This window comes from Mobula hypostoma, unplaced genomic scaffold, assembly GCF_963921235.1.
Source record: "Mobula hypostoma unplaced genomic scaffold, sMobHyp1.1 scaffold_105, whole genome shotgun sequence".
NCBI lineage: Eukaryota > Metazoa > Chordata > Chondrichthyes > Myliobatiformes > Myliobatidae > Mobula > Mobula hypostoma.
The window spans coordinates 126,985-141,683 of record NW_026948228.1 but is presented as its reverse complement, the minus strand read 5'-3'; positions in this window follow the sequence as shown (position 1 = coordinate 141,683).

The following is a 14,699-nucleotide window of genomic DNA, read 5'->3' as shown; positions in this document are numbered from 1 at the left end:
CCTTTGCCTTAAATACACCCATTGATGAAAGCCCCACAGCCATCTGTGGGAAAGAATTTCATAGATTCACCACACTCTTGGTGAAAAAAAAATCTTCCTCATTTCCATTCAAAATTAATGTTCCTCTTGTCTGAGGCTGTGTACTCTGGTCTTTGGCTGCCAAACTACAAACACCCTTTCTGCATCCAGTTTTACCTTTTTAACATTCCGGGGGTTTCTATAAGCGCGCCGCATTTTTCTAAATTCTAGTGAATACAGGTCCAGTGCATTTAAATGCTCTTTATATAAGCCTTTCATTGCAAAGTCAGTTTTGTGAACTTCTTTTGTACACTCCCCAATGTCAGCGCTTACTTTGCTCTATAACGGGCCCAAAACTACTTGAAACACTAGTGTGCTCTCACCAGCTCCTTGTAAACTTTTAATGGTGCATATTCGCCTTTATATCCTACTCCTCTTCAAATGAATGCTGACAATGTATTGGCCTTCATCACCACTGTCTCAACCTGCAAGTTAACCTTTAGGGAATCCTGCACAAGGGACACTGAGGTCCTTTTGTACCATGGATTTTTGAATTTTCTCACCTTTTTGAAAATAGTCCACACTATTATTCCTACAACCAAAATGCATGAACATATGTTTTCCAACACTGTATTCCATCTTCCACTGCTTTGCACATTCTTCTGATCTATCTAATTCCTTTGCAGTGAATCTGTGTCCTCAGCCTTATCTGTCCCTCTACCTACCTTCGTATTGTCTGCAAACTTGGCCATCAGGCATTAAGTCCATCATTCAAATCATTGACATACAACATGAACATAAATGATCCCAGCACAGACTGTTGTGGCAGAAAACCAGGAAAGGTTCCCTCTATTCCCATTCTTAGTCTGCTGCCAATCAGCCAATGCTTTATCTGTGCTAGTATTTTTCCTGTCATATCCTGCACCCTTATCCTGTTTAATAACCACAAAAGCCTTATGAAAATCGAAGTATACAACATCCACCGATACCACTTTGTACAACTTGCTCGTTATTTCCTCAACAAATTCCAACAGATATGCCAGGCAAGATTTTCCCCTAACAAAACTATGCAGACTTCGGCCTATTTTCACTTGTCCCTACAAGTACACCAAAACCTCATCCTTACTAATCGACTCTAACATCTTCCAACCACTGTGCTCAAGCTACAGTCTCCTTCCCATCTTGAAGACTAGGGTGACATTTGCAATTTTAGACTTTCAGACATTTAATCAACTCCCAACTCCCTTTGCACATCTGATTCCTCAATTTGCTCCAAGCTCCAAGGATGTCCACCAGTCAGGATATGCCCTCTTCTCCGCATTATATCTGGGAGTGGGATACTGGACATTTTTGGTCTGACCTCTTCCTACAGATGCTGCTTGGCCTGCTGCGTTCACCAGCAACTTTTATGTGTGTTGCTTGAATTTCCAGCATCTGCAGAATTCCTGTTGTTAGTGATTCATACTGTTATTTTATTAAAGAACCCATAATCTATACAGGGTCTCAGGCACCCATCTTTTGTGATTACAAAAAAAAACAATCCTGCAGGAGAAAAGCAGGATCTGATATCCAGGAAGCGAAAACCTCTTGAATATACCTGTCCTTGACCAGCATTTCAGCTGCTGAGAGGGAAAGACAGATCCCTAGAATAACTTTTTTGCACAATCATAGCGTGTGATTTGCAGTCTGTTTTCCAAAAGCCTCAAAGCGGTTGTAATATTCCTGGAAAGGTTCTTGACATCATTATAGGTCAAAGACTTCGAATTGTGAGAGGCAGACTTGGAAACACGGATTACAGTCCGGGGAAATCCGTAAGCTTCTGAGAGGCAGATCCGATGGCAGCTGCAAGCCCAGCCCAGTTCAACCATAACAGGGACATGCTGTGGAAACCACGGAGACCCTCAGATGAGAGGGACCCCAGGGAATAGATAAGGTGAAATTAATCATGAAGCACGGGAACTCTGAAACATGAAACATGACACACGTTTCCTGGCTTGTGGTCTCCCATCAAGAGCAGGGGCTGTCAAGGGAATGTCCAACTTAGAGATTGGGTCCCCTGCTTGTCGAGCCAGCCACAGACCAAAATAAAAGCGCCAGTTCCTTGTCTGCCCAAGCCATATGTCCCAGAGTTTGTAGGTTTGGAAGGTGTCTTCAGGAATATCATGGAACTCCCTTCTGCCAACCAGTACATTTTTGGATTGTGGGTGGAAACTGGAATACCCGGAAGATACCCCTGCAGTCAGAGGGAAAAAAAATATGAACTCGTTACAGTCAGCATCCTATATGCAACCCTGTACTGTAAAGTGTTGTGCAAACCACTAGGCTACTGTGTCCTCTCATATACAGGAGTACGGGTGAATGACAATTACACTTGAATGAATGAATTGACTTTTTTCTTACATCCTTCACATACATGAGGAGCAATAATCTTTATGTTATGTCTATGGCAAATCTGCAAAGTGCAATTTATAGTAATAATAAAAAAAATATTATGTCCAACCGAACAGTCAAGATAACATAGAAATACAATTGTCTCAGCGTGAGTTAATCAGTCTGATGGCCCAGTGGAAGAAGCTGTCCCGGACCCTTTGGTCCTGGCTTTTATGCTGTGGTACCATTTCCTGGATGGCAGCAGCTGGAACAGTTTGTGGTTGGGGTGAATCGAGTCCCCAATGATCCTTCGGGCCTTTGTTATGCATCTGTCGCTGTAAATGTCCTGAATAGTGGGAAGTTCACATCTACAGATGCGCTGGGCTGTCCGCATCACTCTCTGCAGAGTCCTGCGGTTGAGGGAAGTACAGTTCCCATACCAGGCAGTGATGCAGCCAGTCAGGATGTTCTCAATTGTGCCCCGGTAGAAAGTTTTTAGAACTTGTGGTCATGTCAAAATCCTTCAACAGTTTGAGGAGAAAGAGGTGCTTTTGTGCGTTTTTAACCACATAGTCGGTATGTACAGACCATGTAAGATCCTCATTGAAGTTTATACTGAGGACCTTGAAGCTGTTCACCCGCTCAACTCCGATCCATTGATGACAATATGGGATAGCCTATCTGCATTATTCCTGTAGTCCACAACAAGCTTCTTTGTTTTTGAGACACTGTGGGAGAGGTTGTTTTCTTGACTGCAGTGTGTCAGGGTGATAACATTTTCTGTGTAGGATGTCTGGTCATTATTTGAGATTAGGCCAATCAGTGCAGTGTCATTATCAAATTTAATTAGTAGAATGGAGCTGTGGGTGGCAACACAGTCATGGGTATACAGAGAGTGAAGCTGAACATGAACTTAAAGACCATAGATAGTACCTGCCACAAGCCGGACGGGGTGTGTTTCCACGTTGTCTATTTGTGCACCTGAATCTCTCTTTCTACTCACACTCCTATCCCAGTGGGATTTTGTACGGCTCAGTAACATCGGCAAACATTCTTCTAAATGACGCAAAGAATATGGAGCTAATTGTTTTAGTTCTTTTTGTTTGTAAAGGATGAAACTCTGTTGGACCACATTCAACATTAATGTACTGTTCACTTTCTTGCACAGGGGATCATGACCCATTAAGATTCAGTCTCACCAACAACCTGTCCAATTGTATTTCTAAACCTGATCTCCTTACAGTACCTCGAGTGGATTAAACAACACAGCAGACAGGGATCTTAGCAACAGTAAGGAGTTGCAGCCTCAGCAGACAAACAGGTTTGGTAAAACAATGCCGAGGACTGTTGGCAGTAGGGCGGAACTCTCCATGAGGGCGAGGCACAGATACCCAATTTTAAACGGAGGCCGTCTGATTCCCTTCAGAAAGTCACAGCATAGGGCGAGGCTCTCCCAGTCCATAAGCAATAACTGCATCACTTTGACATACTGGTAACGTTCAATTTTAAAATGGGTTTAATGAGAAGGAAGATCCCAATAAAGGCAAGCGGGGGACTTGGATAATGAAGACGTGGGCCAAAACAAAGTGGCAGGGTGAAACGATAAGGTATTCCCAGTACAAGATCGACCAACACTGGAGGGATATATTTCCCACCGTCCGCATAAGTACATCCTTACAATGAAGCAGGTAGGCTGCTTAAGGTGTAGTGTGTGCTGGCCATCATTAGTCGGGACATTCATCGCAGCTACAAGATCACGTTGCAGCTCTCTAACAGTCTAGTTTGACCATGCTGACAATTTTAGAGAAGGTACATCGGAAATTTACCCAGGCCATTGTTTTGTTTTAGATGTATGCTGGTGTACTGTGGAATCACAGCAAACTGGAACTTGAACTTGAAGTGCTCGCGAAAAAGCTGCTGGAATGTAAACATCCCTCACCACAGACGAGCCATTTCTACATTAATCCTCCTTCTCCCTAGGCAGATTCCAACACTTCTGAATGTGAAGACATTGGAGGATTCTGTACCATGGGACCATGTTCGTGTAGTGATACTGTGGACAAAAGCTTCTGTGATAATGAGCTTGATTGTTGGTACCTGTGAAACTGGCCAGTCTCAGGGTGGGGGACCGATCACCAGCAGACATCCTACCATCGTGATATAGGAGCCACACAACATGTTTAAATGACATAAACACAAAGTGAAAAGCAAATAAAAATAGCCGAATGGCTGCTACATGTTGGTTAGTGATTCATATCCGCTTTATCATGGGAAAATCACCATGAGAGAGCAGAAATATGGCACCTGCTGTTACTGAGCTGCTGCTGACTATGAACATAGAATCATAGAAAAAGAAGAGGCACTTCAGCCCATCTATCTGGTGCCAAACTATCATGCTGTCCAGACCCATCGACCTGATGCTTAACTCTCCAAGCCCCTCCACTCCATGTTCCTGTCCAGAGTTCTCTTAAATGTTGAGATCGAACACACATCCGCCACTTGCACAATGAGCCTCATTTATTAGGAACCAGGACACACCATCTTTAATTACCCTCAAAATTAAATTAAAACTGCACACGTTAGAATATGATGTACCCAACAATGCAGTTATAATCATATTACGTGCTACGTCATCAGCAACAATGAATACATAATTGAGTCAGGTTTTAAAAACAAACATAAACATTTATTAAACTCTGCTCGACAATAATGAAAAGTATTCAAACGACTAACTTAACCGGAAGTTAACTGCTATACGGCAACTCTGGAACAGTTCTTAAAGTGGTAAATTCGAAAGTCCAAGTGATTTATACAGTCAGTACGGAGAGACTCCTCTGGAAATGGATTTTTTCAAAGACGTGACATTACTGCTGATCCCGTCCAAAGGATTCACGACAAAGGAAATAAAACAGCTTCAGTGTGGCAGTCACTGAGAGTGGAGGAAGGGGAAAATAGAAATAAATCTAAGATAGTGAGCAGTAAAGATGTCAGGAAAGACAGGCAGGTGATGTGGCAAATTTGTAGCCATTGAATGAGTTGCAGTGCAATAAAGTTGCAGTGAAATCAAAGCGAAAAGTACCAAATACTGGTCTTAAGGTGTTATACTTAAATGCATGCAGCATGAGGAATAAGGTGGATGATTTTGTCGTACAGCTGCATATTGGCAGGTATGATATTGTGGCCATCACTGAGAGCTGGTTAAAGGATGCATGTCTCTGGGAGCTGAACGTCCAAGGATACACGGTGTATCGGAAGGATAGGAAGGTAGGCAGAGGGGGTGGCATGGTTTTATTGGTAAGAAATGATATTAAATCATTAGAAGGAGGTGACATAGGATTGGAAGTTGCAGAAACTTTATGGGTTGAGCTAAGAAATCGCAGTGGTAAAAGGACCCTGATGGCAGTTATATACAGGCCTCCTAACAGCTGCAGTGCTGTGGACTACAAATTACAACTGGAAATAGAAAAGGCTTGTCAGAAGGGCAGTGTTATGATAATTGTGGGGGATTTCAAAATGTGAGTGGATTGGGAAAATCAGGTCGGCACTGGATCTCAAGAGAGAGAATTTGTAGAATGTCTGCGAGATGGCTTTTTAGAACAGCTCGTTGTTGAGCCCACTAGGGCTGTACTGGATTGGGTATTGTGTAATGAACTGGAGGTGATTAGAGAGATTGAGGTGAAGGAACCCTTAGGAGGCATTGATCATAACATGATTGAGTTCACTGTGAAATTTGAGAAAGAGAAGCCGAAATCTGATGTGTCGGTATTTCAGTGGAGTAAGGGAAATTACAGTGTCATGGGAGAGGAACTGGCCAACGTTGACTGGAAAGGGACACTTGCTGGAAGGATGGCAGAGCAGCAGTGGCTGGACTTTATATGAGAAGTGAGGAAGGTGCAAGACAGATATATTCCAAAAAAGAAGAAATTTTCGAATGGAAAAAGGATGCAACTGTGGCTGACAAGAGAAGTCAAAGCTAAAGTTAAAGCAAAGGAGTGGGCATACAAGGAAGAAAAAAATAGTAGGAAGACAGAGGATTAGGAAGTTTTTAAAAGCTTACAAAAGGAAACTAAGAAGGTCATTAAGAGGGAAAAGATGAACTAAGATGGACTATGAAACAAAGCTAGCAAATATTATCAAAAATGATACCAAAAGCTTTTTCCAGTATATATGGAGTAAAAGACAGATGAGAGTAGATATAGGATCGATATAAAGTGATGCTGGAGAAATTGTAAGGGCAGATAAGGAGATGGCAGAGGAACTGAATGAGTATTTTGCATCAGTCTGCACTGAGGAAGACACCAGCAATATACTGAACACTCAAGGATGGCAGGGAAGAGAAGTGTGCGCAGTCACAATTACGATAGGGAAAGTACTCAGGAAGCTGAATAGTCTAACGGTAGATAAATCTCCTGGACCAGATGGAATGCATCCTCGTGTTCTGAAGGAAGTAGCTGTGGAGATTGCGGAGGGATTAGCGATGATCTTTCAAAAGTCAATAGATTCTGGCACGGATCCGGAGGACTGGGCGATTGCAAATGTCACTCCGCTATTTAAGAAGGGGAAAGGAAGCAAAAATGAAATTATAGACCTCTTAGCTTGACATCGGTGTTTGGGAAGTTGTTGGAGTTGATTGTCAAGGATGAGGTTACGGAGTACCTGGAGGCATATGACAAGATAGGCAGAACTCAGCATGGTTTCCTGAAAGTAGTGGTCATCAACCGTTTTAAGCCCAAGATCCCCTACCTCGACCTCAGTGAAAGGCAAGATCTACCTACTAAGTTGTTTAGAGAAAAAGCAGCTCAGATTGTACTTACAATTTGAGGCCTTTTATTTGGGCTAGTTGAATTTGAATTACACAAAATACTTTTGTCAAACTTTCAAATTAATTCAAACAAGAAAACACTGTAACTAGCATATCAAACAGGCCATAGCTGTCTCTTTTAAGAATATTACAATACTTCACACCTTTATTTCTAAGTTTCATTATTTAATTTTATTTCAAAATGAAAAATAAATGAATAAAAATTGACTGTTGCACTCAGTGTGATGACTGGGGCTGAATACTTTCTGCTGGTTCCCTGAAATTTGGCTCATAATTACAGACAGCCAGTCTGAGACAGTCTGTGAGCTGTAGGGTTGCCAACTGTCCAGCATTCCCCCAGCTAAGGTAGAACGTTCCTATGAAACCTTTCATGCCAAAATGCTTTATGCCGAAGAAGCAATTACCATTAATTTATATGGAAAAAAATTTTGAGCGTTCCCAGACCCAAAAAAATAACCTACTAAATCATACCAAATAACACATAAAACCTAAAATAACACCAACATATAGTAAAAGCAGGAATGATATGATAAATACACAGCCTATATAAAGTAGAAATAATGAAGATTAAGCCAAAACCGGGTAAAGATAAATCAACGTGCGCATGCGCACACAGGTGCACGCGCAAGGCTTCATGGTCATGGTAGTCTTTCTCAGGGTAAGCACAAATGTCCCGGGATTTGACTGCTACTTTTCTCCCTTATTTGGGAGTGAGGAAGTTGGCAACCCTAGTAAGGTGTCTGTCAGTAAGTCAGCTCCTGTACTTAGATTTAATAATTTTCATCTGTGAAAATGCACTTTCACATAGATAAGTTGACCTGAAGTAGGCACTGACTTTTAATGCTTTAAAACACACCGCGCATTGCTCGGCCCCATCAGTAGTAATTGCCACCAGTTTATGAATGGGGATGTCATTTTCACGGACATATTTTTTAAACTCATTGTAAATATCCTCACCTCTGGTTCTTTCCTTTAATTGCAAAAGAGTGAGGAAGTCCTCCTTTGTTGTAAAATCCTGGAAAGCCATTTTGACAAATACAGCAAGCTGAGCTGTTTGCATTACATCCAGGGATTCATCAAACTGTAGTGAAAAATATTCACGTCCTCTGACAGTGACTCTACCCTCCTTGTCACTGTTGCAGGGCCAAGCAGTATATTACCTATTACGGTTGTGATGCCGCTTTTGTTTTTAAAGTTATTAAAAACAGCCTCTGTGGTAATGTCCATTGCTTCCCTGAATAAATCACCATCTGTAAAAGGCTTCTTGTGTTTAGTCAAAAGGTGACTTACACGAAATGATGCTTCAATAGCAGCCTTATATTGAGCAGCATGTTTTGTGAAAAATGATTGCTGGGCCTTCAACCCTGATTTCAGCTCCTCAACTTTCCAGGCACGAATTGCACTCTTTGGGGGGTAGGTGTCTTTAAATTCCTTGTGGTTGGTGTTGCAGTGAAGCTCCAGATTCCCTCTTTCAGTCAGCGCTTGTGTTTGGTGGCACAACATACATACACACTTGCCTTTCACCAAGGTAAGTAGAAAATCCTCTTTCCATTCTGGATGGAATTTGTATGTTTTCGCCTTCTTTCGTGAAGTCTCCGCCATACTGTCAGGATATTACGAGCGAGTGCCGATCGCATTGTCTCTGATCTGAGCCGACATTCACCTAATAAAACACCTTATATTCCATCCGGGTAGCCTCCAACCTGACGGCATGAACATTGTCTTCTCTAACTTCTGCTAATGCCCCACCTCCCCTTCGTACCCCATCTGTTATTTATTCATATACACACATTCTTTCTCTCTCTCTCCTTTTTCTCCCCCTGTCCCTCTGACTATACCCCTTGCCCATCCTCTGGGTTCCCCCCGCCCCTTTTCCTTCTCCCTGGGCCTCCTGTCCCCTGATCCTCTCATATCCCTTTTGCCAATCACCAGTCCAGCTCTTGGCTCCATCACTCCCCTTCCTGTCTTCTCCTATCATTTTGGATCCCCCCTCCCCCTCCCCCTCCCACATTTAAATCTCTTACTAGCTCTTCCTTCAGTTAGTCCTGGCGAAGGTTCTTGGCCCGAAACGTCGACTGTACCTCTTCCTAGAGATGCTGCCTGGCCTGCTGTGTTCACCAGCGACTTTGATGTGTGTTGCTTGAATTTCCAGCATCTGCAGAATTCCTTGTGTTTACGTTTTTAAATTCACCTAATTAATTAGCTTGTTTATTTCAGCTTTTTTTCTTAAAGTTGTGCTGTGCGCATCCCGATTACCGCTGCACCCCTGCATGCTTCGCGGACCGGAGGTTGGGGACACTGCCGTATATTGATGTTTGCGACAGACTGTTCTGTTACCTAATCTAATTGGTCACTTTGATGCAGCACGGTCTACGCTTAAAACGCGGTGCATGGCGGGGGAATCACACACAAGCACACTGGGCAGAAAGAACAGAACTAAACCCCCGCAACCCAGAAACAATCTCTCTTTACAAGCAGCTTTTTAGTAAAACATAGTGCTATATTACCATTATCCTAATTAGTATTACTTACTTTTATAATGCTCACATTACAATAGTATTTGTGTATTTATTTTTGATTTTTCTGTGGGATCTGCTGGGAAAGTCCCTATGATCAACCAGTCGATCGCGATCGACGGGTTGGCGACACTTACCTTAAAGGAGAATCCTGCCTGACAAACCTATTGCAATTTTTTGAGGACATTACAAGTAGGTTAGACAAGGGGGATGCAGTGGATGTTGTATATTTGGATTTTCAGAAGGCCTTTGACAAGGTGCCACACATGAGGCTACTTAACAAGATAAGAGCCCATGGAATTACGGGAAAGTTACACACGTGGATAGAGCGTTGGCTGTGGCAGGAAACAGAGAGTGGGAATAAAGGGATCCTATTCTGCTTGGCTGCCGGTTACTAGTGGTGTTGCACAGGGGTCAGTTTTGGGTCCACTTCTTCTTACATTGTACATCAACGATTTGGATTATGGAATGGATGGCTTTGTGGCTAAGTTTACTGACGAAACAAAGATGGGGGAGGGGCCAATAGTGCTGAGGAAACAGAGAGTCTGCAGAGAGACTTGGATAGATTGAGAGAATTGGCAAAGAAGTGGCAAATAAAATACAATGTTGGAAACTGTATATATGCACTTTGACAGAAGAAATAAACAGGCAGACTATTATTTAAATGGGGAGAGAATTCAAAGTTCTGAGATGCAATGGGACTTGGGAGTCCTCATGCAGGATACCTTTAAGGTTAACCTCCAGGTTGAGTCGGTGGTGAAGAAGGTGAATGCAATGTTGGCATTCATTTCTAGACGAATAGAGTATGGGAGCAGGGATGTGATATTGAGTGCTGATCTTGCATTCGTTGAATATCTTGCATGCTCGTCTGTGACACGGTGTTCATCTTGGTTTCAGTTATCAGGTTTTCTTCCAATTCTTTGATTTTCTTAATTCCTTCTCTTTCTGCCCATTTTGCAGTTTTGTCTGAAAATGCACTTCCACAGATTTCCATTGTAGATATTTCACAGTGACCTTTACAGTTTAACACAGACTTCTGCGGTGTGACGTCCCTGAGATATTGCGTCAGTTCGCCATTCTTAATTGGAATGTACGAAATCCTCTTTGTCTACATAAATTTCCAAAGTCACGAACAAGTGCTACACATGCCCTTACACTTCCTCCCTCAGCACCATTCAGGGCCCCAGACAGTCCTTCCAGGTGAGGCGACACTTCACCTATGAGTCGGCTGGGGTGATATACTGCGTCCGGTGCTCCCGATGTGGCCTTCTATATATTGGCGAGACCCGACGCAGGCTGGGAGACTGTTTTGCTGAACACCAACGCTCTGTCCGCGAGAGAAAGCAGGATCTCCCAATAGCCACACATTTTAATTCCGCATCCCATTCCCATTCTGACATGTCTATCCACGGCCTCCTCTACTGTAAAGATGAAGCCACACTCAGGTTGGATGAACAACACCTTATATTCCGCCTGTGTATGCTCTAACCTGATGACATGAACATTGACTTCTCAAACTTCCGCTAATGCCCCACCTCCCCCCATACCCCATCTGTTATTTATTTATATACCCACATTCTTTCTTTCTCTCTCTCTCCTTTTTCTCCCTCCGTCCCTCTCACTATACTCCTTGCCCATCCTCTGGGTTTCCCCCTCCCACTTTCTTTGTACCTAGGCCTCCTGTTCCATGATCGTCTCCTATCCCTTTTGCCAATCAACTGTCCAGCTCTTGGCTCCATCCCTCCCCCTCCTACCTTCTCCTATCATTTTGGATCTCCCCCTTTCCTCCTACTTCAAATCTCTTACTAGCTCTTTCTTCAGTTAGTCCTGACGAAGGGTCTCGGCCTGAAACGTCGACTGTACCTCTTCCTAGAGATGCTGCCTGGCCTGCTGCGTTCACCAGCAACTTTTACGTGTGTTTCATGAACCACTCTGAAAGGATATTGAGATCTGTGGCCTTCCTTCTGCTAGCTTACAGGATTCAACTAAAGCTTTCAGCTTTGCCCGTTGTGCCAGGGTACCAGGGACTATGTTTCCGGATGCCATCAGTTCTTTTTCTGTGACAGCAGCCTAACAAGCCATTCAAATTCATCTCTCAATGGCAGAGGAGCTATTAGTGTACAGATCCAGATCTGGATTCAACAAAGATTTTGAGTGCGGACATAATTTGCATCCTGCCTTTTGGGACGTTATGCGTGTTTTCTCCCCCCTAAATCAGCGAGTTCGCACATCAAAATATCGATCTGTGCTGGTTAAAGTTGCCCGTGTCCAATCCGTCTTTTTCATTCCTCACCGCATCCCTTTGATTTTACCACGTATCGCTTCAGCATCACTTATAAACCAGTCCTCACCAGAGTTCCGTCATTCTTTACCAACCGTGTCAAGTTTATCTGCATCACTTTAGTAAGCACTTAATATTCCAGTTAACTTTTCTATCTCAGCTTTAGACATTCTATTAGTTTCCATCTCAAGGAGAACTCTTCACTTTTAGATGTCATAAATCTCACAAAACTCACAACCCCACTGTGACTAGAATATCAGATGACAACCAATGAAAAATCCATCCGTCCAAAACATCTGGACAGGTTGGCGAGAGAGAGATATTCGGGTGATTTAAACTAATATAGTAGGGAGAGGGAAACCGGAAATATAGAACATAGGACATAGAATAGTATAGCACAGTACAGGCCCTTCGGCCCACAATGTTGTGCAGACCCTTAAACCCCACCTCCCATATAACCCCCCCACTTCAAATTCCTCCATATACCTGTCCAGAAGTCTCTAAAATTTTACTAGTGTATCTGCCTCCACCACTGACTCAGGCAGTGCATTCCATACACCAACCACTCTCTGAGTAAAAAACCTTCCCCTAATATCCCCCTTGAACTTCCCACCCCTTACCACAAAGCCATGTCCTCTTGTATTGAGCAGTGGTGCCCTGGGGAAGAAGCACTGGCTATCCACTCCATCTATTCCTCTTATTACCTTGTACACCTCTAGAATGCCTCCTCTCATCCTCCTGCTCTCCAGAGAGTAAAGCCCTATCTCCCTTAATCTCTGATCATAATCTCTAAACCAGGCAGCATCCTGGTAAATCTCCTCTGTACTCTATCCAATGCTTCCACATCCTTCCTACAGTGAGGCGACAAAAACGGGACACAGTACTCCAAGTGTGGCCTAACCAGAGTTTTGTAGAGCTGCATCATTACATCGCGACTCTTAAACTCTATCCCTCGACTTATGTAAGCTAACACCCGTTAAGCTTTCTTAACTACCCTATCTACCTGTGAGGCAACTTTCAGGGATCTATGGACATGTACCCCAAGGTCCCTCTGCTCCTCCACACCACCAAGTATCCTGCCATTTACTTTGTACTCTGCCTTGGAGTTTGTTCTTCCAAAGTGTACCACATCACACTTCTCCAGGTTGAACTCTATCTGCCACTTCTCAACCCACTTCTGCATCCTATCAATGTCTCTCTGCAATCTTTGACAATACTCTACACTATCTACAACACCACCAACCTTTGTGTCGTCTGCAAACTTGCCAACCCACCCTTCTACCCCAACATCCAGGTCGTTAATAAAAATCACGAAAAGTAGAGGTCCCAGAACAGATCCTTATGGGACACCACTAGTCACAATCCTCCAATCTGAATGTACTCCCTCCACCACCACCCTCTGCCTTCTGCAGGCAAGCCAATTCTGAATCCACCTGGCCAAACTTCCCTGGATCCCATGCCTTCTAACTTTCTGAATAAGCCTACCATGTGGAACCTTGTCAAATGCCTTACTAAAATCCATATAGATCACATCCACTGCACTACCCCCATCTATATGCCTGGTCACCTCCTCAAATAACTCTATCAGGCTTGTTAGACACGATCTGCCCTTCACAAAGCCATGCTGACTGTACCTGATCAGACCATGATTCTCTAAATGCCTATAGATCCTATCTCAGAATCTTTTCCAACAGCTTTCCCACCACAGATGTAAGGCTCACTGGTCTATAATTACCCGGACTATCCCTACTACCTTTTTTGAACAAGGGAACTACATTTGCCTCCCTCCAATCCTCCGGTACCATTCCCATGGACAACGAGGACATAAAGATCGAAGCCAGAGGCTCAGCAATCTCTTCTCTCACCTCGTGGAGCAGCCTGGGGAATATTCTGTCAGGCCCCGGAGACTTATCTCTGTCCTAATGTATTTTAACAACTCCAACACCTCCTCTCCCTTAATATCAGCATGCTCCAGAACATCAACCTCACTCATATTGTCCTCACCATCATAAAGTTCCCTCTCATCGGTGAACACGGAAGAGAAGTATTCATTGAGGACCTCGCTCACTTCCACAGCCTCCAGGCACATCTTCCCACCTTTATCTCCAATCGGTCCTACCTGCACTCCTGTCATCCTTTTTTTCTTCACATAATTGAAGAATGCCTTGGGGTTTTCCTTTACCCTACTCGCCAAGGCCTTCTCATGCCCCCTTCTTGCTCTTCTCAGCCCCTTCTTAAGCTCCTTTCTTGCTTCCCTATATTCAATAGACCCATCCGATCCTTGCCTCCTAAACCTCATGTATGCTGCCTTCTTCCTCCTGACTAGATTTTCCACCTCACTTGTATTGATATAGTCGATATACGATCTCTAGAAATGAGGTAGGAGAAATAATAACGGGGGACAAAGAGATGGTTGATTAACTAAATGAGTATTTTCCATCACTCCTCACTGTGAAAGACACAGGCAGTGTGCCTGATGTTGTAGTGTGTGAAAGAAAAGAAGTGGGTGCAGTTACTGTTACAAGAGAGAAGGAACTCAAAACCTGAAAGACCTAGAAGTATATAAGACACCCTGACCAGAGGGACTGCACCCTAGGGTTCTGAAAGAGGTAGCTTTGGAGATTGTAATGGCATTAGAAATAATCTTTCAAAAATCATCGGACTGTGGCATGGTGCCAGATGACTGGAAATT